This window comes from Antechinus flavipes, chromosome 5 (genome assembly GCF_016432865.1).
Source record: "Antechinus flavipes isolate AdamAnt ecotype Samford, QLD, Australia chromosome 5, AdamAnt_v2, whole genome shotgun sequence".
NCBI classification, from domain to species: domain Eukaryota; kingdom Metazoa; phylum Chordata; class Mammalia; order Dasyuromorphia; family Dasyuridae; genus Antechinus; species Antechinus flavipes.
This window is the reverse complement of record NC_067402.1, coordinates 203,910,034-203,936,022: the sequence shown is the minus strand read 5'-3', so window position 1 is coordinate 203,936,022 and position 25,989 is coordinate 203,910,034. Positions and strand designations below refer to the sequence as shown.

The 25,989-nt window shown below is 34.8% G+C and overlaps 1 protein-coding gene and 1 pseudogene across 1 annotated transcript in view; both read right to left on the bottom strand.

The window, feature by feature from the left end:
• Positions 1–25,042, bottom strand: part of PRICKLE1 (prickle planar cell polarity protein 1) — a 146,524-nt gene extending 121,482 nt beyond the window's left edge. Inside the window, exon 1 of the mRNA XM_051963553.1 lies at positions 24,794–25,042. The gene's annotated coding sequence lies outside the window, so the exon portion shown is untranslated. The remainder of the gene's footprint in view (positions 1–24,793) is intronic.
• Positions 10,465–24,768, bottom strand: LOC127538675 (pyruvate dehydrogenase (acetyl-transferring) kinase isozyme 1, mitochondrial-like; annotated as a pseudogene).
• Positions 25,043–25,989: the final 947 nt, after the last annotated feature.

Sequence of the window (25,989 nt, the reverse complement as noted above, 5' to 3'; positions counted from 1 at the left end):
ATACAGAAAATCTAATAACTCATGTAGGTTTACTTTACTTCCTATTTTAAATAAGTTATGGAATAATAGGTATGTTAATATACTATTGGTAGAGTGTAAATTGATCCAGACATCCTGGAAAGCATTTTTGAACTATGCCCCCCAAATCTCTACATAAAATCTGATCCAGAAATACCACACTAAGCATATACTCCAAAGAAGTCAAAGAAAGTAAAAAAGGGACACATTTGTACAAAAATATTTATAGCACAGCAGTTGGCAAATGGATATATTATGGCATATGAATGTAATAGTACACTTTCATGGTGTAAGAAATAAGTGATTGGGGTAGCTAGATGGTGCAGTGGATAGAGCACCAGTACTGAAGTCAGGAAGACACTTAACACTTAATAGCTGTGTGACCCTGGGTAAATCACTTAACCCCAATTGCCTAAAGAAGGAAGAGGGGGAGGGAAGGGAGGAAGGAAAGGAAGAGAAGAAGGAAGGGAGAGATGATTTCAGAGAAAGTTGTATAAATTTCAGTAGACTAGTATGAATTGATGCAAAATAAAGTAACCCGAATCAGGAATACAATTTATACAATAACAACCTTATAGACAAATAACTTTGAAAGACTTAAGAACTCTGATCAACATCATGACCATTTATGATTCCAAAGAAGACATGATGAAACAGAGTACCTACTTTCTGATAAGAGAGATGCAGATTGAAACATTTGGTTAATAAGAATGTTTTGCTCGACTCTGCATATTTATTATAACAGTTTTGTTTTTCTTCCTCCACCCCTTTTATTCCAATGGGAGAAGTAGGAAGGAGAAAAAAATAAGATTTTTGTCCATTTAAAATTTTATTTAATTAACTAAAAACATTTATAGGGTTTTTGTTGTGTTCCCATTAGAATGAAAATTATCTGGGTTTTTTTTTTTCATTTCATAGTATTTTATTTTTCTACTTACATTATCCAGTGGCAAGACAAATGTCCGAATGATTGGCAATGGCCCAGGATACAGTGAATGACCTTGGCATCTCTGGTATCAGACCAAGTTTTAAGGGATCCATAGCTCCCATTTCAGCCCCTTCATAGACACTGGAGCAAATTGCTCTCATCTACATATTCTGCCTGAGGAAGTCTTCACATTCTTGGGGTGGACAGCCTCCTAATTCACCAGTAGGTTTGACGTCTGTTAGCTACCCTCATCCTGGTGTGGTCTGTCTACCTAGACAGTTTTACTGGGGTGTGATTGCTATGTATGATACAGATGAGAATGAGGTGACAAGTTGGACACCAAAGTAGAAAAGCAGCCCTGAAAAGAGCTCAACAAGCCCTTATATCAGAGATTCCAGTCATCATTTTACTCCATTAATTACTCCATTACTCCATTAATTATATGTAAAATATGGTAACTGGTTCCAGCTCAGTAGAAATATGCAGTACAAATTAGAATAAAGTGACCACATCACTGGATTCATTATTCACCTCAGTCAGTTCTTAGCTGTATTCTCATGAGCTGTCCCATCAAACACTGATTAACTGTTTCTCATTCATGTCTTATCTCCTATCTATGCAAGATGTCTTTCATGTCTGGATTTCACCAGACCTTATCATCCTTTACTTTGTGGAATCTCTATCTTCTTTTAAAGGATAGTTTATTTACCACTTCCTACAGAAACCTTTCTTAATGACTTCATTTGTGCCTTTCTGAAATTACTTACCATTTCCTTATCTGGGGTATATTGAATTCATCTCATTAAATATAAATAGAGATGATTTAATTTTTGTCTTGGAATCCCTGGGGCCTCAGTATCAGTACAGAGTTTGAGAATTTAATATGTATTTTGAATTATATATAAAAGATTATTTTAATCAATGTTTTTGCTTAAATTCACTTCCAAACATATTCATTATCATCCCCCTTCTTCTTCAATTTTATCTTTTGGAATAATTTTTTTATTTAAAATGTTTTTCTCCATAATATTTTATTTTTGCAAATACATGTAAAGATCGTCTTCAACATTCATATTTGGAAGATTTTATGTTCCATTTTTTTTCCTCCTTTCCTCCCTTATCTACCCCTTCCCCAAAACAGCAAGCAATCTGCTTTTAAATTTTTTCTTTTAAATGCACCATTGGTGGACTCTTTTAAAATATTTCCATATTTGTCATGTTGTGCAAGAAAAATCAGACCCAAAGGGAGAAAGCCATGAGAAAGAAAAAGCAAACAAAAAAAGGTGAAAATACTATGCTTCCATTCATTCTGTCTCCATAAATCTCTTTCTGGGTGTGGATGGTATTTTTCACTCCAAGTCTGTTGAAATTGTCTTGGATCAATGTATTGCTGAGAAGTATATCACAATCTTGCTTTTACTATGTACAGTATCCTTCTGGTTCTGCTCAATTCACTGTAACATCACTTCATATAAGTCTTTCCAGGCTTTTCTGATATCAACCTGCTCTTAGTTTCTTATAGAATAATAACATTCCATCACTTTCATAAACCATAACTTATTCAACCATTCCCCAATTGATGGGCATCTACTCAATTTTCAATTCCTTGCCACTACAAAAAGAGCTTCTGCAAACATTTTTACACGTGTTCTTTCCCCTCATTTAACAACTTTTGGGAATACAGATCCAGTAGTGACATTCTTGGATCAAAGGATAGGCACAGTTTAATAGCCCTTTGGGCATAGTTCCAAATTGCTCTTCTTAATGGCTGGATCTGTTCACAACTCCATCAATGATGAATTAGTGTCCCAGTTTTCCCACATCCCCTCCAACATTTATCATCTATTCCTGTCATTTTAGCCAATGTGATAGGTGTGAAGTGATACTTCAATTATAATTTGAATTTCTCTAATCAATAGTAATTTAGAGCATTTTTCAGATGGTTATAGATGATTTTAATTTCTACATTTGAAAAGTATTCATCCTTGGACCATTTATCAATTGGGGAAAAACTTGTACTCTTACAAATTTGACTCTATATATTTTAGAAGTGAGGCCTTTATCAGAAACACTAGCTATAATAATTGTTTCCTAGCTTTCTGCTTCCCTTCTAATCTCAGTTGCATGGGTTTTGTTTGTGCAAAAACTTTTAATTTAGTATAATCAAAATTATCCATTTTGCATTTCATAACATTTTCTATTTCTTGTCTGGTCATAAATTCCTACCTTCTCCAAATGTCTAATAGGTAATCCCTTGCTCTCTTAATTTGCTTATAGCATCACTCTTTATTTCTAAATCAGGAACCCATTTCAACCTTATCTGTTATAGGGCATGAGATGTTGGTCTATGCCTAGTTTCTGCCAAACTCTTTTCCAATTTTCCTAGCAATTTTTGTCAAACAGTGAGTTCTTATCCCAGAAGATGGAGTCTTTGTGTTTATTAAAAACTAGATTACTAAAGCCATTGTTTATTGTGTCTTGTTTCCTTGCAATTATTTTTATTTATTTATTTATTTTGTTAAAGCTTTTTATTTACAAAACATATGCATGGGTAATTTTTCCACACTGACCTTTGCAAAGCCTTCTGTTCCAAATTATCCCCTCCTTCCCCCCACCCCCTCCCCTAGATGGCAGGCAGTTCAATACATGATGAATATGTTAAAATATATGTATAACAATTTTTAAAAGAAAGAGGAAGGAAAATTCACCAAACCAGCCAATACATTGTATTTGACAGTATATTTAAGATTCCACTCTTAGTTACTCACTTCTGCACAAGAGGAGTACTTTCTCAACTTTTTCTGGGGCCAGGCTTGATTATTACTTAGTGTTTAGTGTTAATATTTATTATTATTAATATTATTATTATTTAGTGCTTAGTTTCATTTTTATTTCTGCTTAGTTTTTGATTTCTTAAGGCACAATAGTATTCTATTACATTCATTGAATGCATTTTCCCACACCTCCATCATGGGTAGCTATTTTGTTTCCAATTTTATTCTACCACAAAAAGTACAGGCATCAATATTTTTGTCCTTAAAATTATAAAAATTTTAAAGATAAAGACACTTTCTTAGAGGATAATATTTTGCTCCTGGAAAACAACAAAAAATATTTGAGAAAGAGATGATGAGTCACATAGAAGTATTTAGAGTTCTATGAGCTGTCCAATTTCAATAAATATTCTGAGCTTCCATATAATATATTAATTAAAAATAATAGCCTTTTCTATTCTGCAAGGCTATGTAAACTACCTATGAGTTTCATTAAGACAAACAAAACTTTATGATGTTTGAAAGGCATAGAAGCACAATTCCGAATGTTTGAAAAAAAATGGAATATGATCAATGCTAAATAAATAGCATAAATAAATAGCTAAATAAAATAGCATAACAACACTAAAACATCATGGGAGTCCAAAAAGGGACTTGATAAAAAAAACAAACAATAACAAAAAAAAATACAGGGGTAGTAATAAGTAATTATAACCACCCAGGTATTTTAACTCAATTCTAATCTGGGTAAATATCCCTATCTTTGTAGAAGGGTTCAGGGGTTTCCTATCTCATTTGAAATTTTTCATCCATTAGTACTGAATAGTGCTAACATTATTGTGGCATATTGATTCAACATTGATACAACTAAGTGTCCTTCCATAATCACTCACCCATAACAGATGTATCCTAGAGTTCTGATCTTAGTACAAATAGCTATTTAGCTTAGTACAAATGACATAATTATTATAATATCATTCTGATCAGAATTTTTAGTACAAAGCTGTAATATGTAAAAAGTAATAACTTAGCAGAGTAAAACCCATTCATTTGTTTTAGAGATCTGGATAGTACAAAGTAGTTAGTGTGAATTAGCCTTTGGGACCTGTGTTTAATTATACATATTAGCAGAGTAGGATTGCTTTCCACATTAATTTTAAGTTATTTTCTCTAAGGTCATTAGCAATAAAATATATTTCCCTTTAATCATCACAACTAGAGAAGTAAGAGATGTATGATGTGGAAAATGTTGCCTAAAATTGAACTAAGAGTTCAGTAGAGTTAGGGTTGGAAGCCAGACCAACTCCAATTCTGTTTCTGACATATACTAGCTCTGTAATTCTAGGCAAATCATTCAGCCTCTAATTCTAGGTAACTTTCTATGAATTATCCAACTTCTCCAAATGATAAAGAAGATTCTGATTTTCATTAGGAGAATGAGTTTCCCAATCTGGGAGGCCTTACTTCAAAACCATCTCCAGCAAAGGGCTGCACGCAAGAGACAAACTTGTTTATTTCCTGCCCTCTAGAAGCAAAACACTTCTCTCTAGAGACCAGGTTCTAATATGTTATATGTCTACATGTATTTGCTTGTTTTGAAGTAAGCTTTCCACAACCTCTCAGCTCTTATTATTTCCTACCAAGAGGTTGACCCTGAAGGAAGGACTTCAAATAGTCTATAATTTCAGTGAACCCCTTCCTACTTATTTACATTGTCCCTGGACTCCTGACTCAATGGGAAATATAATTCTATCCCCTATGCCTCTCTCCCATGCCATTTTACTCCTCTAATCCCAATGATGCTGAATCCTGGTATGGTTTGCAAATAACTTTTTTAAAGAAGCCTGTTTTTATCCTCACAACAATCCTGGGCAGCCCACTTTACTGATAAGGAAATGGAGGCAAAGAGAGAGTTAAGTGAATTATTTAGGTTTACAGGAAGATTCTGAGATCAGATTTGGACTTTGCTTCATTCCAATCTATCTCAGTCCTACTCCTCTGATAACCTACTTCAAATCAGCCAAATCTATGCACTCGGGATATTAATCAAATTTCTTTCATCTTTAACATCTTCCTTTCTTGTATCTTGGTCTTCTGACATTACAATACTCTGATGGCATTGCTTCTCTCAGCAATCCCTTTTCAACACTGGCTATACTTTCTCTCAAATCTCCAAATTAACTTATCTTGTCGAGGAAGTCAGAATAGTTGCTTCCATATCATTTCCAATACTTTCCCCCACCACATTCAACAAGCAAACTCTTCTTTGAGGTTCAAGCTGTCCAAATTTATGACTCAATCTAGATCATGAGAGCTATTATATATGTGCCTCCAACACATTCTCCTTCCTTCTTCGATGAGTTTAGTGCCTGACTAATAGTCTTTTTCACCATCTAGTGCTCTTATACCCAGGGAATTTCAACATACATATTGATTCTCCTCACATATCTCATATGTTAATCCAAACATTCCTATAATCTATTCTTGCACTCCATCTCAGGTACATTCAGAGTTGGTCTTACACTTGATCTTGTGATCATCTACCAGCTCCTCCTGTTCCTTTTCTCCTCAGCTCAAATCTACTTATTCTTTCCTGTCATTTTAGATCTCACCTCACAACCCCATTTGCCTTTCAGATTTGTCAAATTGCACAACTAGTAGACACCTTAAACTCAACAGGTCCAAAAGGGAATCCATTATCTACTACCCCAACCACTCCCTCCTCAAAAAAACTTTTCCATTACTGTGGAGGGTACCTCTTGCCTCCCAGTCACTAAGGCTCCCTATACCATTGTCATTCTTGTCTCTTCATTTTCACTTAATATAACCATTCTGTTGTCAGGTCTTCTTGTTATCTTCACATCTCTGTATATATTCCCTACTCCCTACTCACACAATCACTACCCTAGTTCAGGCTCTTATCATCTCTTACCTATATTATAGTAGTAACCTTCCAGTTCATTCCCTTACTTCAAATCTTTGGAGTAGGGACTCCAATCCATTTTCCCTTCAGCTGCCAAAGTGATTTTTCTAAACTACAAGTCTGACATCACACTCCTTATTAGTGAATACCATTTGCTCTCTGTTAATTCTAAGATCAAATGCAAATTCCTCTATCCTTTAAAACTCTTCATTACTTGGCCCCTTCCTACCTTTCCAGTCTTATTACATTTACTTCCACTCTATGATCCAGTTGAACTGGTCTATTTGCTATTAATTAAACATGTCACTGCAGCTTTGGACCTTGGGCTGTTCCCCATGCCTGGAATATTCTGTCCCTTCTACTCTGCCCCTGGGTTCCCTTAGCTTCTGTTTCCTCTTCTCTTAGTTTGGGCAATTTACATTTTTGTAAATTGTCATCCATTTCACTTAGATTGTCAGGTTAATTGACATATAATTGAAGGAAATAGCTCCTAATAGTGGTAGATTTTTATCCTTTTCATTTTTGACACTGGTAACTTGGTTTTCTTTTTTTTTTCTTTTAAAAAATCAAATTAACAATATTTTATCTATTTTATCTTGTTTTTCTTTTTACAAAATCAGAAGGAACATACATGCTAAACACATACAAGATATATGATTATATATATATACACACATATATACATGTGTGTGTTGTCTGTGTGTGATTAGATGGAAAGTAATCTGAGAGGGAAAGGCACTAGCAGCTGGGGAACTAAATTGACTAAAAAAATCTTGATTTTCTGAATGAGGTACAAACAGAAGCTTTTGTTTTTGCAGCCAAAATCTCTTCTTGTCCACTGAACTTGACTTATTGAGGATACTATGTTATTACAGCTTTGCATACAGAAGGCATATAATAGTTTTTTGCTTGATTAGAAGAATGTAAAGGAAAGAAGAATTAACAAGAAAAGTAATTACTGAGTTTTTAAACCCAATTCTGTCACTTTTTAATGTCACTTTGTGCAAATCATAGAATTTTAGAGTTTAAGGAATTTAAAGAATCTTGGTTTCCAGAAAGTTCAAGACACATCAGAATTTAAATGCCTTCTATGATACACCTGACAAGTGGCATCCAGCTTTTGCTTTAAAACATCCAATTGATTTGAGGGAGTGCTAACAACTTTCTGATTCAATAAAAAAAATCATACTTAATATAATGCTTTAATGTTTACAACATTCTCTCCTCACAACGATCCTATGAGGTAAATGGAAGAAGAGATTGTATCCAAGGTTAAATGACACTCTAGGTACTTAATTTCCCTGTACTTAAAGTCCCTAGAAAATAAGGGACTTTACGCAGAGAACCTTGTTGCTTTCTAATATTAAAAGTTCTATGATGTGTGATTACTAGAATCACATGTCCCCATCTTTTATTTCTGGTTTTAGTAGAGGATGGGAAGGCAAGATGAAAAACAGATTAAGAGATTTTTGTACTATTTTAGCAAAGGTTAAAACAGCTCCTGGCCTAGTACCTCAGGATTTTTTCTATGATCCTTTGTGCCAAATAGCTCAGAATTTGTATGAAATGTAATTTCAATTATCTAATCTTACTATGAATGATTCAAAATGAATTGGATCTTGAAGCTAGAAAAAGCCAAAATTTACTTCTGCAATCTTGTGATAGTTCTGTGATTTTAAAAAGTGTAGATAATAAAATTAGTAACAAATGGAATGAAAGCCATCCCCCACATTTTGACTTCACTAAAGCATCACCTTGGGGAGATATAGTTAGATTTTTTTTGCTTTTGGCAGGTTTCATTTAATTTTCTTTCAATTATTATAGTTATATGATGTTGTGCAGTTCAGTTTGGTGACTTTACATCTCTAACCATAGCCAGTCATTTTGACTTTTGGGTTACAGTTGCACTTTGATGACTCTAGAGAGGAAAGCCTAAGTTTGGGCAACTGTTCTCACTTAAATTCAATTTATGCAAAAAGACATTACCTATACTTGAACCTCTTTGCTCCTTAGAGTATTCACTGATGCAGGGAGATTTTCTACTCCTTCCTCTTCCCAGTCTCCCCTTGCCTCCACATTGATAATGACCATTTTATAATTTATTTATAACCTGCTCTGATTTGAAGAGTTCATGGAAAATTTGAAGACAATTATAAACAGCAATGGTAATGAGTCAGGATCATTCACCTTTCATCTACTAATATGTGAGTAAACTAAAAATATGGTGCTTTTTTTTTTCCATAGTTGATCATTCCTCCAACATTTACATAGCTTGGACAATAATTCATCATTTAATCTGCAACACAAGAAAACACACTATCCTTCATAAATGAAACTATCTTTATATTCTTTAATAAAAGGTTTTGTTTTTAAATATACAAGACACTTTCCTCACTGGCTTAAACAGAATGATACAGGATCACAAAATAATTTTATTATTTTATAATCATATCTCCAATAGTGAAAGAGAAATGTCTTCTTTTTAGCAACTGCTATCACAAAAATCAGTTGCTACTTGTGTTGGTTAAATAATGCAGCTTGTTTTATCAAGTTACATACAACTTTTTTATTCTTAAATCTAATCTATGCTATCAATTTTTATTTCTTCCATTCTTAGTCTTTCTATCTTGCTGTATTTTCTTATTTACATAAGAACCACTCCTATACAATCAGATTCCCAGTAACTGAAGTGGTTGGAAGACTGACCAATAGAGATTTTATTATGCTTTTTAGATGTCTGTGGAAACTTAATCTAGACTTCTATCACTGTGCCCATGTAATATTTGTGGATTATTATATCATTACTAACATCCCATTTTGGGGAGAAAGCTAGATCTATCCTTTTATTGTTATGGTGAACTCTTGTTATGAACATTCTCTCCAACAACACAAATTAGAAACTTAACACTTTAAAGAATTAAGGCAAGGATATATATGTCAGGGCAAGACTTACACCTAGGTCTTCCTAACTCCAATAACAAGTTTCTATCATTTATGTCACACTGCTTCTCAATGTCTTAATTTGGATCATTATCCAAATTATAATCGCAGAGTAAGTAGTTATACACTCAAAATTTCTGAGGATTTTGTTAAGGGTTACTAGTTATTTAGCAATAAAATTTTTCCTCTTGAAATTAATCAAAAGAACATTCATTTTAATTTCCATGGGATCTTGATTGTACAAAGAGAACTAAATCTTGATTGTTCAGGAAAAGAAAATTTACCCCTAAAAATAAGCTGCTCTAATTCAGTAACAAAGGGAAGTTATATAAAAAAAGCAAGTGATACTAAATCCATATGGTAATAATTTTCTGCCTTTATATGTGCAACCAATAGGCAGTTATTGATAATGAGAAAACAATTTTAATTTACTCTCACTCCTGAACAGAAGTAAATAAAGCATGATGAGATATTTCAAACTATAAAAAAGGTAATCAGTACAACAAGGGGATTTTTTTTTTTTACTAGATATAAATGAAAGCTACTAAACTGTATGAGTTCCATGAGGAACCTGACAATTTCTATACCTGAAAGTCCATCCATGAGATCCATTGAAAAGGAAGCAAAACCAGGTTATTAGCTACACTTTCAGTAGTTAAAAGCCAAGGTACACAGTAATCAGAATTTTGTTTCTTGTTACAATTAAATGGTATAGTTCAATGCTTTAGAAGGTCTGAAAGATAGTGATGAGATTCAGTTTCCATTTATTCTATCCAGTTAATAAGTATAAACATTAGGTATAAAATTATTGTAACAGTTTTCCAAAATCCCTCTCAAATATAATAGTATAAACTTGTTTTGTTTTTTTTTTTCCAGATAGTCTACATGCAGCTATGTACTGCAAAAGACATGGTCATGTCTTTTGGTTCACTACTTGGTACATGCCAGTTATCTGCCACATGATTGGTATTATAATGTTTCCAGGCAGCTGTATTATATACTAGAGGTTCTCCACTAATTCTATTGATACAGTCTTAATGTACATAACTGCTTCTATCCCACAATCTCCTAAGGAATACAACTTCTTGAAAGTACCATGCATAAAGCTGAGATATGGGCAATCCATAACCAACACCAGCCAGGAGTATAGCTCTAGACATCTCAAAATGAGGTTGGATTGCAGTTGAAAGTCTATCAGTTTTTCTCAAAGAAACACTACCTTCATGATCACTCATTTTGACAGTCAAGACCTCATTACCCATATTAAGTGGATCTGAATAAAAGGGTAAACATCTTTGTCAGCATGGTATTCCATAGTTGTTCTCACTGCATTTTTGAAAAATTTCCAACACCATGGGATAGAGATGTGATTGTATATACTATTTGCACAGGTTTTCCTGATGATTTTGCATTCAATTCTTCAATTTCTATTAAATATATATATTCATTTCTATTCTATTCAGTATATTCAATTCTATTCTATTAACATAATACAAATCACAAAGAGACTATATTTTAATAACCATATTTTGTAATTTCAACATTACAATTTGGATTAATGCTTCCAATGTGTTTTTGGTGAGCTGAACTTCCTTTGCCTTTTCACCAAACAATAAAGAGTGCTGGTTAAATAGCATTCTGATTAAAATGTGACTCATGTAAAAACTATCCAAAAAGTATTGTACATTTTGGCTGGTCACTGGATCTATACCAAAGCTTTCCTTATATCCAATCACACCCTGAGCCAAGGTAGGAATGACATCATTATGCTGCTTCCAGATTCTTATCATAGTATCTGTAAAGTCATAAACACATTTAGCATCTTCAGCACTTTTATTCTTAAAATCAAGGAGCTCCTGTAGACTCTAAAGATACCAGCTTTGTTTGTGCCAGTTCAACTGAAGGTGTTTCTAAAAGATTATTTGGAAGGAGACGTCTTTAATTATGTTCACTAATCTTACTGGCTAGTCCTGCCACAAAAACATAAATGAGGTCTTTCCATATGCATATACAGATCCAAAGTCCAGAAGCTGCTCCATGGAGAATAGGAATAGGGAGAAGAATAAGTAGAAATCTACCTGGCCCAGAATTCTGCATTTGGGGCCAGCACCAGAATCTGGACTTAAGGTGGAACATGGGCCTGGAGTTGGATGGGAAGAAGCCTGTCACAGGCATCTCATTAACCTCATAGCAAAACTACGTTCCAGAAGTGGCAAAAAAAATAGCAGCTAAGAACCCAAGAGGCCCCATCATGTGAAGCTTCCAACAGGCATGGTGCATGCATGTCCACATCCTCCTTTTGATAGATAGGTTAAACCAGGTTGAGGCCCCGATTGTGGGCCACAAACCCACAGATGAGTTGGGGGATATTTACCCCAAACACATGAAGACATGGGATAGAATAAATGGATGTGAACAACTTGTTTTAACAAGCCACAGATGTGGGAGAAGCAGGTGTTGTGGAGAACTTAGAACTTGTTCAAAAAAAGATACCAGAGTCATCCGCCTAGCTAATGATAATCATCTTGACTTGTCTTGTCATGGGACTTTAATGACTTTGAAAAATCAGAGACTCAGACCTATCATTTTACGCAACTGTGCCTCAATTAAATCCAAATGTACAAGCAAGTCGAAAGATGTTACCCATATAATTTTCACCCCCTTTTTTTTTTTACCTACGCAATGTTTTGTGACAACAGAGCAGCAGGTGCTGCAGTCACTGTATTCATAATTGCACATAAGCAACTTAGGTCATCGTCATCTTATGGCTCGGCTGAAGCCGTAGTAGGATTTGGCAGCCCCTTGGGTATCTGAGCAGCCTTTTTGAAAGACCATACTGCTTACTTCCTGACATGAAGAAAGGACTATAAAAGGTACCCTAAAATTGTCTGCTTCACCGTACCTAACCCTGAACTGCTTAAGACAGCAAGTGGAAATCCAGCCCTATGATCAAAATACCAAAAATGTACAAAAACGTTTGAAAAGAAGATTCCACTCACTATCAGTACATGGAACATGTGCATGCTTATAAACAATATAAAACCTAATAGGCCTGAAAGATGAACAGCTCTTGTTGCAAGAGAACTCAGCAGGTATTGCATTCAAATTACAGACCTGTGAAAAACAAGACTGGCAGATGAAGACCAGCTTATCAAAGCTGGAGCTAGATACACGGTTTTCTGGAGTAGCCACAGTACAAAAGAGCATTGTGACACTTGTATAGGATTTGCAATCAAAACTAATCTAGTCAAGAAGCTTATATGCTTCTCAAAAGGAGAAAATGACAAATTCATTACAATGCAATTGCTACTTGCAGGAACTCTGCATCAAACTCTGATGAGGAAAAAAAAATTATGAAGACATGGAGATTCTCCTCACCAATGTGCTAAAAAGAGAAGCTCATAATTCTTGGTGATTTTAATGCAAGAGTAGGCACAGGCTACCAGACACGCTATGAGGTTATTGGAAGGAATAGAGTCGGCAACAGCAACATCAGAGATTACTTACTACTGAAGACCTGCATGTTTCAAGACCTCATTCATCAACACTGTCTTCCATTTACCTAAATGCAATAAAACCTTGTGGATGCACCCTCACAGCAAACACTGGAATTATCTCACACCCTTTCCAATATCCAATCTGTTGCCAAGATTTATTGATTTCATTTTTGTAATAAATCTCAAATTTAATAAACTGTGTCACTGTAAGGAGAAGAGACAAACAAGATGTGAGACTGGCCCTGATCCTTCATTTAGAAGATGGTCACCTACCTGGGAGCCAGTGTTAGATGGATCATAGATTTATCCTTTCCAAAATAAATATACATATTCAGCAAAGGCAATAGCCCCCAAAAAAGATAACTACCAAAAGACATAATTTAAACAGATTAGAGCTCCTCTCCTGGTGGGAAAAGTTCCTTTTTAACTTGGAGGGAAAGCTGAACCATTTGGCAACAAAGGAGCAGAAAGGGATTTTACAACTTTCAGAGATTTTGTGTACAGCACTGCATCTGGGTCAGAATACTCAACGATCACCAAAGATTGGTTTGATGAAAATTATGGGAACTTCAGAAGCTATTAAAGGAAAAATGAGAACTCCACAAGGTTTACCAGCAGGATAGTTCATCTGTCTCTAAGAAGGCAGCATTTAACTCCATCAGAAATCAAGTCCCAGAAAAGCTTGGAGAGATGCAGGAATCTTGGCTCAATAAGAAGGAAGATGAAATAGTAATAATCTAAAGTGCTTCTATGATGCTGTGAAGACTATTTGTGGGTCAAAGACCTACAAGGCACCTCAACTATTCAGTGCTGATGGAGCTAAACTAATCAGCAAGAGATAAAATGAAGATTTCCATAAAGTTATCAACAGACTGCACCAACCAGTGCTGAAGTCATGAATTCAGATGGAAATCAATTCCTCTCTAGCTGAACTCACAACTGAAGAAGAGGTTTTGAATGCCATTCAATTCGTCTCATGTGACAAAATATCTGGTGTTGATTCTATGCTACTAGAGATTTAAAAGACCCCTGCCTTTATAAGGCCCACTGCTCATACAAAAGCTAATGTAAATCTTCTGAGTTACATATCAAGAGGGGGCTCTATGCTAGGAGTTCAAGGATGCTTCCATTGTCCATCTCTATAAAGGTAAAAGAAATACATTGTCCTGTGACAATCACAAGGGAGAAGTGTCTTTCCTTTAGTCATTGCTGGCAAGATTGTATTCAAAGTCCTTCTTAACAAACTGATCCTTCATTTAAAAGATGGTTACCTACCTGAGAGCCAGAGCCTTTCTGTGGCTTCAAAAAGGGCTAAGGGATGGTTGAGATGATCTTTGTTGCCCCAAAACTCCAGAAGAAATGCCCAGGGCAGAATAGAGGTCTGTATACAACTTATATCACTTTATTAGTCATGAGGGCTTGTAGACAATTATGGCAAAATGTGAGTGCAATAGTACTGTACAACACTGTACTGTACATCACGGATCACACTTTCTCAATTAACAGTGGAGTGAAGCAGGACTCTGTGCTTGCTTCCATAATGCTCTTCAGCATTATGTTTTCAACAGTGTTGTAGGAAACATTCTATAAGGAGGAAAATAGCATCAAGATCAGCTACTGCACTGAAAATAAATTATTTAACTTGAAAAGGTTGCAAAGTCATGACTAAAGTAGAGGGAAAGTTGGTTCATGATTTTTTTGTTCACAGATTATAGTGTGACAGTGCATTTAATGCAATCTCTGAAGCTGATTTATAAGAGAATATGGATTAGTTCTCTTCTACTAGAACTCTTCTACTAGTGCTAAATCTGTTTTCTTGATGTTATTTGTCAGACCACATTCTCCACTATCCAGCACCACACTAACCATATATGGAAAGATTAGTCATAGCAATTAGGGAAAGTTTTGAATTCTATGAACAAGTTCATTTACATTAGCAATATACTTTCTAGGAACTGGAAATCGCTCATATAGATTATTTGTACCTTGACCTGTGTCAAGTAGAGCCTTGCAAGCTTGTATTGGTCTGATTAACCAGTCAGACACCCTGTATATTGACCCTGATATAAAGATGTCAAGTCTTATTTGGCATTCAAAACCCTTCCTAACATAGACCACTCTCACCTTTCCAGTCTTCTTACACCTTATTCTCTTATTTACTAGATTCTAGTATCCTGTGAAATGGTCTCCTTGCTGTTCTATGAATAAGATACTTCATCTCTTCATTCCAGGTATTTTCTCTATCCTCCATGCTCAGAATGTTCTTCCTCATCATTGGTACCTCCTAATTTCTCGGTCCCTCAAGTTCCAATTTAAATCCCAATTTTTACAGGAAGCTTTTCCTAATCTCACTTAATTAATTCCTTTTCTCTGCTAATTACTTCCTATTTATTCTCTATGATGCTTGTTGTTTTTACAAATATTTGCTTATTTTCTTCTCTACCAGATTGGGAGTTCCTTGAGTATATAGGGCCTTTTTTGCCTCTCTCTGTTTCCCCAACTTTTAGCATTCTGACTGGTATATAGCAGATGCTTATAAATATTGACTGGTTGTCACTGAAGTTTTTTCAGTTGAAAAGGGGTGACATCTTCAGATCTGTGCTTCAGGAAGATCACTTTGACAAATAAATGGAAGACTAGGTAACCTGAAGTGATAATGGTGCCATTGGAAGTAATAGGGAAGATTGGAAGGGAAGTATTCTTTTGAGGGAAAGATAACAAATTCAGTTTTAGAAGTGTTGAATTTAAGGACATACAGTTTGAAATATCCAATAGGAGATGGAGATCCTGGAAATTATCAGAGAAGGTAGGGCTGAATCAGCAGATTTGAGAATCATCAGCATAGAGATGAAAATTAAATCCACAAGAGCTTTTGAGAACACCTTAAAGGTTTCTAAATTCAACTTCTTCATTCCATAAGTAGGCAAATAGACCACCTTAAATGACATGCTCAAGGAAGCAGAGTAAGGATTTGAACTTAGAGGTTTTCTCATTCAAAATCTAATGCTATTTCCACTACAATATACTTCTTTCTTTCCTTATGTCATTTTCTGTATTCAGAGAAGTAGCTCAAAATTGATGTGCAGAAACTGAAAAACAAAAAACAAATAAACAACAGCACTGTCCTTTCTAGAAATTTTGGCCTAATTTAATATGAAGTATTCAAATCCAGGCCATATCTCTAGAATAAACATGAGCAAAAGAGCAAGATCAGCTTGGTCAGAAGCTAATTAATTATGGATAAAGCAACTCCTGGAAACCTGTAAATACTAAACTGTGGAGGAGATGTGTTATTTATCAAAATAACAGATCCTTGAAGTATTTCTGAATATTCTAATAAGGTAATACTAGTCCCCAATTTCTTATTCTACAAAATGAGGATATTTTTCACTACTGACTTTTTGGTGATAACACAGTAAAATTACAGTTTTAACATTCTGAAAATTTCAACTTTATTATTAGTTATATCCCAATCTGAGGGATATTAAAATTTTCCTCATTTTTCCTAGATGTCTTAGATCCCTGACATTCAAAATACTCAAGTGGATCTATGAGCTTAACGTCAACATTCTTTCCAATAATGCAAATAACAGCCAACACATGCCTACCCATGTTACTCAATTCTGCCTATATCCTCTCACCATTTTGCCAGAGGGTTCATCCAATGCATGGAGTATCTTCCTTAATTTCTCTTGGCATTGCAAAGCTAATAAAAGAGCATACATGCTAATAGTTATTAATTAAACCAACCTATCTTTTTGTTTTTTTGCCCACACATTTCTTGGATGGGATTTTTTTTATTAAGTTTCTCTTTCATGATTATTAACTCATTTCCTAATACCACAGACAAACCAAGAGATATATGAAATTACTGTTCAGAAAACATCAATGTTTTTAGGGAGAAATTTCTGAAAAGTTGACCTCTCTATTTACTTATACAAGTGAGACTCTAATATACATTTTTGGGTCCTATCTTTACATTATGCTTTTGCAATACTAGAAAATGGACCTGTACTGGTTCAACAGTTAATAAGTTTAAATTGAAACCAAGCCACACCCTTTACAGGATTCAAATATGCCAATAAATAAACAGCAGCAATATATATATTATAGTTATCTGGTTTCTTCTTGCTAAACAGTCAACAAAACAGGATGGTTTAAAATATACTCCCACAAATTCCATAATTCAGATGTCTAGTTTCTTTGCCAGATAACACATTTTTTTTTCAGTTGGTAAGAAAAGGAAAGAAGGGAAAAAGAAGAAAATAATTATCTGGGTTACAGCATTAAACTTTTAGGTAAAAGTACACTTTTAAAGCTTCAAAATGGAGAAAGTCTGGACTGCTTTTCACACATTTGGCAGTCACTCCTTGAGGACATGTTTTTGGTCACTACTCTGCCAAGCTGTTTAGTTTTATAAAAGAGGCACAAGAAGAACATATAGGACTAATTCAGCAAAATATAAACATCATCTCTGTAGATTTTATTCCTTCACCTTCACATATACAAACACAGCCTGAAATCATATCAATGCTAGGTTAGGGAGAGCAATATTTTTTACTACAGCTACTTTTTCCATGCTCTGTAAACAAGACTAGAAAACCTCAAAATGAAATTATCCACATGATCAGTAATGAACAAAGCTAAACATCAGAAAGCAGTTCAAAATTCCTATGAAGCATATGTATCCAGTTACAGGAAACATCTGTGACTTAGTAATGCAACTTCAGACCAAACTTTATCCTTTTTTTAGAAATTATATGATATGTGTGTGAGGATATACATATGTACATATGTGTATACACATGCACATATATGTAAAAGAAACATTTACTAGTTATAGCCACAAAGGGATAGAATTGTAAGAGCTCATTCAATGTGTTAGCAAATTAAAAGAAAAAAACACAGAAGGGAGACTTAATTAGCCCAACCCTTTTATTCCTTCTCTCCCAAAAGAAACTATTCAATTTAGGCTTTCAGTCTACAAATTAATCTTGAAAAAGAAATTTAGATGGAGCATATGTATATATAAATAGTATAATATAAAGAATAGTGAAGTAAAAGGAATGCAGATGATTTTCTTTAAAAAATTAGTCTACCATTTGTTTGTCAGTTAAATAAAGAACTCAAAGAGACATGATTTCACTCATAACACAAGGATCAATTTAATCTTGAGGGTATGTGTATGTGTGGGGTAGAAATTAGCATTTTAAAACTCAAGTTGATGAAGTGATTGACACAAGTTTTAAAAAAGATTTCATTCCTACTACAGTCACTGTGAGTTTATTTTGATGAGTAATTTATATGGATGAGACAGGTAATGTGACAACCTTAAGAGTTTGGCAAATACAGCAATACCAAAAAGAGAGATCATTTTGATAGTCTACTAAAAAAACAGGAACTCCACTTTTTCAAATAGACTGGATCAAAGACCATTTAGTAATAATAGTACATTCTATTTTAATGATAACTTCAACCTGAGAATCTCACATTGGCTAATTTTAGCTATCTTCACAGAGGCAAAGGGAAGCATCTCAGTTACAAATTTAGATTCGATTGCAAAGTGACACACAGATTAAATATGTTTTCAAAAAATGCCAGAAGAAATCTTGGAAATTGAACAAGCCATCTACTGTGTATCAGTGTAGAAAACAATGTATTCTCTAGGACCTTTGTTGTACTACAAGTCCCTATTCTAAAAAGAGTTTAATTAAGATCATCCTATCACTTCACTCACTGAGTGAATTGGATACATTGAAAACCTGAGTAAAATACTTAGTTACTTCATTGAATAGTTTGTGAATAGAAATTCTTTATTGTGATTCTCACTCATTCATACCATGTTCTAGACTATAAATATTTTTCAAGAGAATAAGGTTTAATAATGATAGTGTTCTTAGTGGCTATTAAATATTTTAAATGGCCATAATTCTCAAATGCTCCCTGGGTTTTGAATATGTTTCAGTCTACCTGAAATATTATTATATGAGGGAAAACAGTCTAGTGAGGAGTTGCTCCCTTGATGTGCTTACATATTTAAAATGCATTATCTATTAGTTCACCATTTTAAGAATGCATTTTTTGACTTTTTTTTTTTTTAGCGCTTAAGAACATATCATTGACAAATCTTAAAAGAGATAGAGAAGAAACCAGGAAAAATAAAACAGTCTCTGCTGAATTTTGAAAGAAAAGATAACTATAGTAATAAATTCCTAAAGAGAAATTTGTGGTGAGATAGTGAAGAGGTCTTTCTTTAAAAAATTTCAAAATTATAATATATTATCACTTAATCATTGCCCCTTTTCTTCTTTGGGGCAATCCCAAAACTCCATAATTTAAATTTACTTAATGGAAAACTTAACTTGTATTTTACTCACTATGGAAGTAGCCATAATAAAAAGCTAGAATCTAGCATATAATGTTAAGTGGTGGCTACTTTACATTAGATTTAATATAGGCAACAAAAGAAACAAAAAGATAGTTTTTAAAATCACCACAGGAAACCAAATAGCCTCTATTTAAATTAAAAGCAATCACAGTCTAATTCTTGAAACACACTTGGAAATACTTTTTGGCATCTCACTGCTACAAGCTGCCAATACTGTGTATAATTGAAAACATTTCAAAAAGAATCATTACTTAAGTCAAAGACCAAAATTGAAAGCGGTGGGAATTTGTGCCTCAAATAAGAGGGCAACAGAGTAAGATTGCTATATTTTCATCAGATTATTGATAAATAATTTCAGAGAGGCAGCCCACAAAGCAAGACAACAAATGCTTTGGGATGTTAAAACCAGAAACTTGTTCACATATCTTAGAAAGTACACGACCAGTATCAGAAAAAATGAAAAGACATTGAGGAAAAAAAGATCCAACATTTTTTTGGATGTATTAAGCCACTGAAAAGAAAAAAGCATATTTATCCTGGGTTTGCCACAAATTTCCAAGTGAAAAAAAAAGTTTGATTGGTTTTTTCCAAGATCATTTAAGACTAACCTGATGAGAAACCTTAAAAGCACACTCCAACACAAATACCCATAATTCTAAGAAAAACAACAGCTGCACTGCTGGTGTAGTTGTGAACTGATGCAACCATTAGGGAGACCAATTTGGAACTCTGCCTAAAAGGCAAACTGTGCATACCCTTTGATTCAGCAATACTATTATTAGGTTTCTGTCCCATAGAAATCATGAAAAAGGGGAAAGGACCTACATGTACAAAGATATTTATAAATTCTTTTTTTGTGGTAGCAAAAATTTTGAAATTGAGTGGACACTCATCAACTGGGGAATGGCAGAAGAAGTTATGGTATGTGAATGTAACACAATACTATTGTGCTAAAAGAAATGATGAGTAGGTAGATTACAGAAAAAAACCTAGAAAAACCTAGATGAACTGATAAAATAAGCAAAACTAAGAGAACATTGTACACAGTAACAGCAATATTATACAATGATTAACTATGATTGACTTAGCTCTTCTCAGCAATACAACATTCCAAGACAATTTCCAAAGGCCTCAGGATGGAAAATGCTACCTTCATCCAGAGAAAGAACTGATTCAAAATGTAGATTGATGCATATGATTTTCACTTTATTTTTTCATGGTTTTTTCCTTTGAGTCTTTGTCTTCTTTTACATGACCAATATGGAAACATATTTTACATGATTGTATATATATAACCTATATCAACTTGCATACCATTTTAGGGAGGGGGAGGAAAAAGAGAAATAGAGAAAAATTTGGAACTTGAAAAAATTTAAAAACAAATGTTAATTTGCCTATAATTTTTTTAAAAATACTATTTGAAAGTTTAAAAAAGAAACAAAAGAAAAATGATAATTGTTTGCCAGTTTATAGCTATGAGTATTAAAATGTTTATATTGGCTTATGTTTCCACCTCCCTGACATTTTAATTGATTGCAAATGTATTTTACAAACTCTATTAAATCAGTTTATGCTGAGAATTCATTCTATGTTCCTGAAAATGCCCCGTCCCAAAAGGATAACATGACTTTAATGTATTTAATCAAGAACACAATACTGAGATACAGAAGAATTATTATATACCCTATGAGAGGTTCCTCTTCCCTCCATAACTAGAAATATTCTTTGACAGTGGACCAGCAGTTAAAGAACTGTTCCTGGAAAAACTGTGTCATTTTGGCAAATGGTGAAGTGTACTGATTATTCTGTCATGGAATCTGTGCCAGAAGTGTCATGACATCAGTATGCTATAACTTGTAAAACATGTTTCTTCCCACCATATTTCTTTTGTTAGAGAAAAAGAATAGAAGAAAGCTAAGTAGGATTTACAATACTCTTTCTGAGCTGATCTTTAATCATGGGTCAAAAATGTTAATTCACTAACATACAGTTCCTCTGATCCAATTTAGAACTACTGTAAACAATGTGATATAGTCACTGGGTGCTTTATATTGAAAGTCAAAGCACAAACTATTGTTTCCCTAGAAGAGGCCATCTTGATTTAGGGCATAGCAAGAGAAAGTCCAAGAATCTCTTTCTACAGATGCCCCAAAATAGTAGTAAGTATCAGTAACTTTCCTCACCCATACTGTCACTCATGCTAACTTTCTAAGGAAATCAGTAGATTGTGCATAGTCAATAAGCAAGTGATTCTGAATGTGATTACATCCTTGCAACACTGTGTTGCCTTATCAAATTAATCTTGTGACTGCAAAGGAAGGAATATTTAAACAACAATAATAACTTAAAATTTCCTTCAAACTCTTCTTTGGAAATAATTAGAATGTATATTTTAAGCAGTTTGAATAGTTTTAGGCTGAAAGGGGAGAGGGTTAAAAAAATCCTTTGTTTTACCTGAGGTGAAAAAAGATTCATTTCTCTAAATTGTAAGGGCTCTATCACTTAAAGTCACTCCTCCTGATTCATTCTGCACTATTGGTGTGAGCCCTAAAATTAATTTTAAACAAAAAATGTAATCCTGAATAGCAGTTTATCCAGGAAATGACCTAAATTACTAGTTTACTAGTGAAGATAAGCTTTTCAGTAAGCTCAATGTTCTCCCACTAGTATAAAGTATTCATATTTGAGGTACCCCAAAGGGTCACTAGATCCCTGGAAAATGAATCAATAAAATCTTTGTCCTTCTAGATGAAGTCATTCCTGATATACAATACTTTGTATTTAGACCTCCAGTTCTTAGAGGGTCTTAGTCAAACTCCTCTGAGTTATTACATACTTCTTAGGTTTTTACTTGCTTTATTAAAAAAATTAATTAAAACAATTTTTAAAAATAGGAATTATCTTTATTTTGCCCTTTTCAGAATTATCATAGACTGGGACATGAAGGGGGTGGTGGATGAAACAGATTCTTCTGTTACTTTCACCCACATCTGACTCCAATCTTAATAGTTTGCCAATTAACCCTGTAAGCAGTTTTGGTTGTCTCTCCCCTCGGATAATACTAAATTTTATTCAGATTACCCAAGTTAATACATTGTAAGATTCTTTATGATACAGAAAGCAGGGACTAATGTATAATGGATTTTTTTAAATTTATTTTTTAATTTAATTTTTTTTATAATGGATAATACAAAATGATACACTCAATAGTTTTGGATCTGTTGGCTTAATTGACAAATCTTTAACATTAATAAAAATTGTCAAAATGTTTAAGACTTAAGGATAACTTGTCGATTGAAACCAACTTTTTATAAGGGAGAAAACCCAAAGTTACTAGCCTCCTAAGTTACATCAATCTATTAACCTTTAACATCTGTCTTTAAAAAGAATAATAATAATTTAATACTGTTTTTTAAAAATCTCCACAAGTCAACAAATGGCTAAAGTTTTAAATTTAAGGTTTAATCAGAAAATCAGTGAATTCTAGGTATGGATACTGTGCATTTTTTCAGACACCTTTTAGTTTTAATATGCGAAGTATTGCGTTAACCTTTAAATCCTTTGTATAAACATTTCTAGGAAAACTTGTAAAATATCCCCTTCTTTGTTTCCTGACTCTCCAGTTGAAGGCATTTGGAAACACTTCAGTATGGGCTTTATTTTACTTTCTATTGCTCCTAGCTGGGGTTGAGACCATAATCACCTAACCTGGGACCAACACATTTAAAGCATACTGAATCAGACCCTGCCAGACAGTAAAATAAATGGCTTCTGTTTAAATTTAAAATTTCCTGGTGGGAGTAACTATTGTTTAAGAGAAAAGGCTTTGACAAATATTATATCATCCTTTCAGAGCTGTCTCATTGTATGTAGAATCCTAAGCTTAGGTTGAAGTTTAATTCCAGGTGACTCTAGCTGTTACAGATCTCCCTGCCCTGGTCTAAAAACAGACATGTCAAAGTTGCATCTCCCAAAAGGCTAGACGGGAGCTGAAGTATTGACACTTAACTGAGGATAATGGAGAGGGGAGAGAATAAAAGTTTAGTGGACAAAAAGACAAGTTGTCACCTATGTGACAGGCACTTATTGAGTCCACACATCTGGAGCCTGAGTAAGACAAACATTTAGTAGTTAATATCCATCTATACCTTACATCCCTCTGCAATCAATCAATAAACATTTATTAAGCACCTACAGAGGGCCAGGTACTGTGCTAAGCATTGGAGATGCAAAAAGAGGTAAAGGCAGTCCCTGCCCTCAAGAACTCAGATGGACTTTTATTAATGAAGTGGGGAAAAGGAAAAGGATAAATAAGAACATAAACATATTTAAAACTAGAGGCATGTATCATGTTAATGTTCTTATTATGTACATAAGTATATAATGTCTTATTTTATTTTCTGTAATTTCAACCTAAAGCATATGTACCACACACATATAATTTTTAAAAATATTCTCTCTCCTTTGGGTCAATTCCCACTTTGTTCTTTGTTAGTTTCCCATCTCTTAGATATTCTCATTTGAGCTGGTAATTAAGTGTGTTTAGATAGTGATTTGGAATTCCAGTTAGACAAGTTGTAACAATGATGTTCCACTTCCCTTTCCCACCCCCCCACCCCCCAATCATTCTCTTCCCATTCTTCAATGTTCTTCAGGTTCTTCAAACAAGTCTTATAGCCAGTTATCCTCAAGGCCCCTAAATAACACAACAGCTCCAATAATCAATGGAGAAGCAGTTTCCTTTTTTTAGCCAGCAATGAAAATCCTAATAAGCTTCTACTACATCATGCCCTAGCCATGCTAAGTATTAATATATCTTGTTTTTTCAGCATTTTAATGCGCTAAGCTCAAGAAAGTGCCTCATACATACGATATACGCATGTACACCTATCCACCGAGAAATATCTTACTCAGCAAACACATAGTCCTTTCACTCATTCCCATCTTCCAGGTAGAAGATAACAGGTAATTCCAAAAATCTATTATCCTCCCCAAGCCATGGAAGTTCCCCAGATACCCAAGTCATTGAATAGGTGTTCTACGCAGTACAAAATAAATGAGAGCTAAAAATGTAGTTAATGAAAATAATATACATTCTGAATCTCTCTCTCTAGTTCTTTCTCTCGCTCTCTCTTCTCTTTTTTTTCCCTCCCCACGAAATATCCGGATAACTGTTCTTATTTTGTGGTAGGAAGCCCCTCCTGGGTGGTACCACCTCCACCTTTACTGTGATACAAGCCAACCTGGATCGTAGCCTAAAGCCCCCTACCTCTCCACGCCCACCAACCCACGGCACGCATTGCGTAATTCCGCGCAGCCACTTACTTTGAGACGACGACAAAATAAGTCCTTTGGTCGGATGAGACGTTCACGGCAATGAATTGAAGGTATGAGATGAGAAGAATAAGATCCAAAGTCATTGATAACCCCTGCTTCACGCCTCCTCTTACGAGTGTCCCGTAGAAGTCAGTACAGGAGGGAGGAGATGAGCACGTCGGAGGCAGCACTAACATACGCACTACTCACAGGCGGGGGAGTGAATCTCACTGCCTTAGCAAATGAGGGGAGCGCTGCTCTCGGAATACAAGGGTCTCGCCTCCCAAACTAATGGTCACAGGCTTTCATTCACTCTTCTGAGTCACTGACTACACTCACAGCCCATTGGCTCCCCTGGGCTGACTAGCCAATCTCTGAAGCTCGGAGCTGCCAGAAATTGAGAAAACCCGGAGCTCTGGATATCTCAGCGTGGAAGGATTGATTTTTTTTTTTAATTCACGTGCACAGGAACAAATTCTTCTCTTGTGCTTGAGAGCTCTGAATTCTAGGGGGCGCGGGGTGGGGTGGGTGCACCAACGCAATTGCTGAGATACTTGGGTCTTGTTTTTGTGAGTAATCAGATTTCATTGTTGATTAGCGAAGCTGCAGTAATAGTCTCTACTATTTGAAGTTTATCTAAACAAGAGTTTAAGTTCTAAAGGGCAGAGCCATCTTCTCTCCCTTCCCGCCTCCACCCCGCCCCCACTAGTCACCGCCCCCAGTTTCTGTTATAAATTATGCTGATGTATTGTAGTGAGAAAAGGTAAAGACACCCAGTTTCCAAGATCAAACAGACTGTCTCCTGCCAGTTTCACTTCTTTGACTGGCTGGGGGAATGTTTGGGGAGGAGATTTAACTAAAACGCTGAATTTCTTTGAATTCCTCCTCCTCCACCCACCTCCTAGGTCCCAACACACAACTGGAATCTGTCTGGAATGCTAAGGGTCAAGCAATTGGATTGCTGGTAAAGAGAAGCAGGGCCATCTGCTTAGCTTCTTACTTGACCAGAGTTGTCCATTAGGCAAAGTTAAGGAGAATTTGTTTTCTCCGCTCCTGTTCTTTTTTCCCCACCCCCTTCCACGTCTCCTGAATTCTTAGAGCCCCAGGCTGGTAGCAGTTTGATTATCTAAGTAGAACCATGAATTGGGGGAGACAAGGGTTCATAAATTGAATTGAGGTTTTTTTTTTCCTTTAAAGAAACCGAA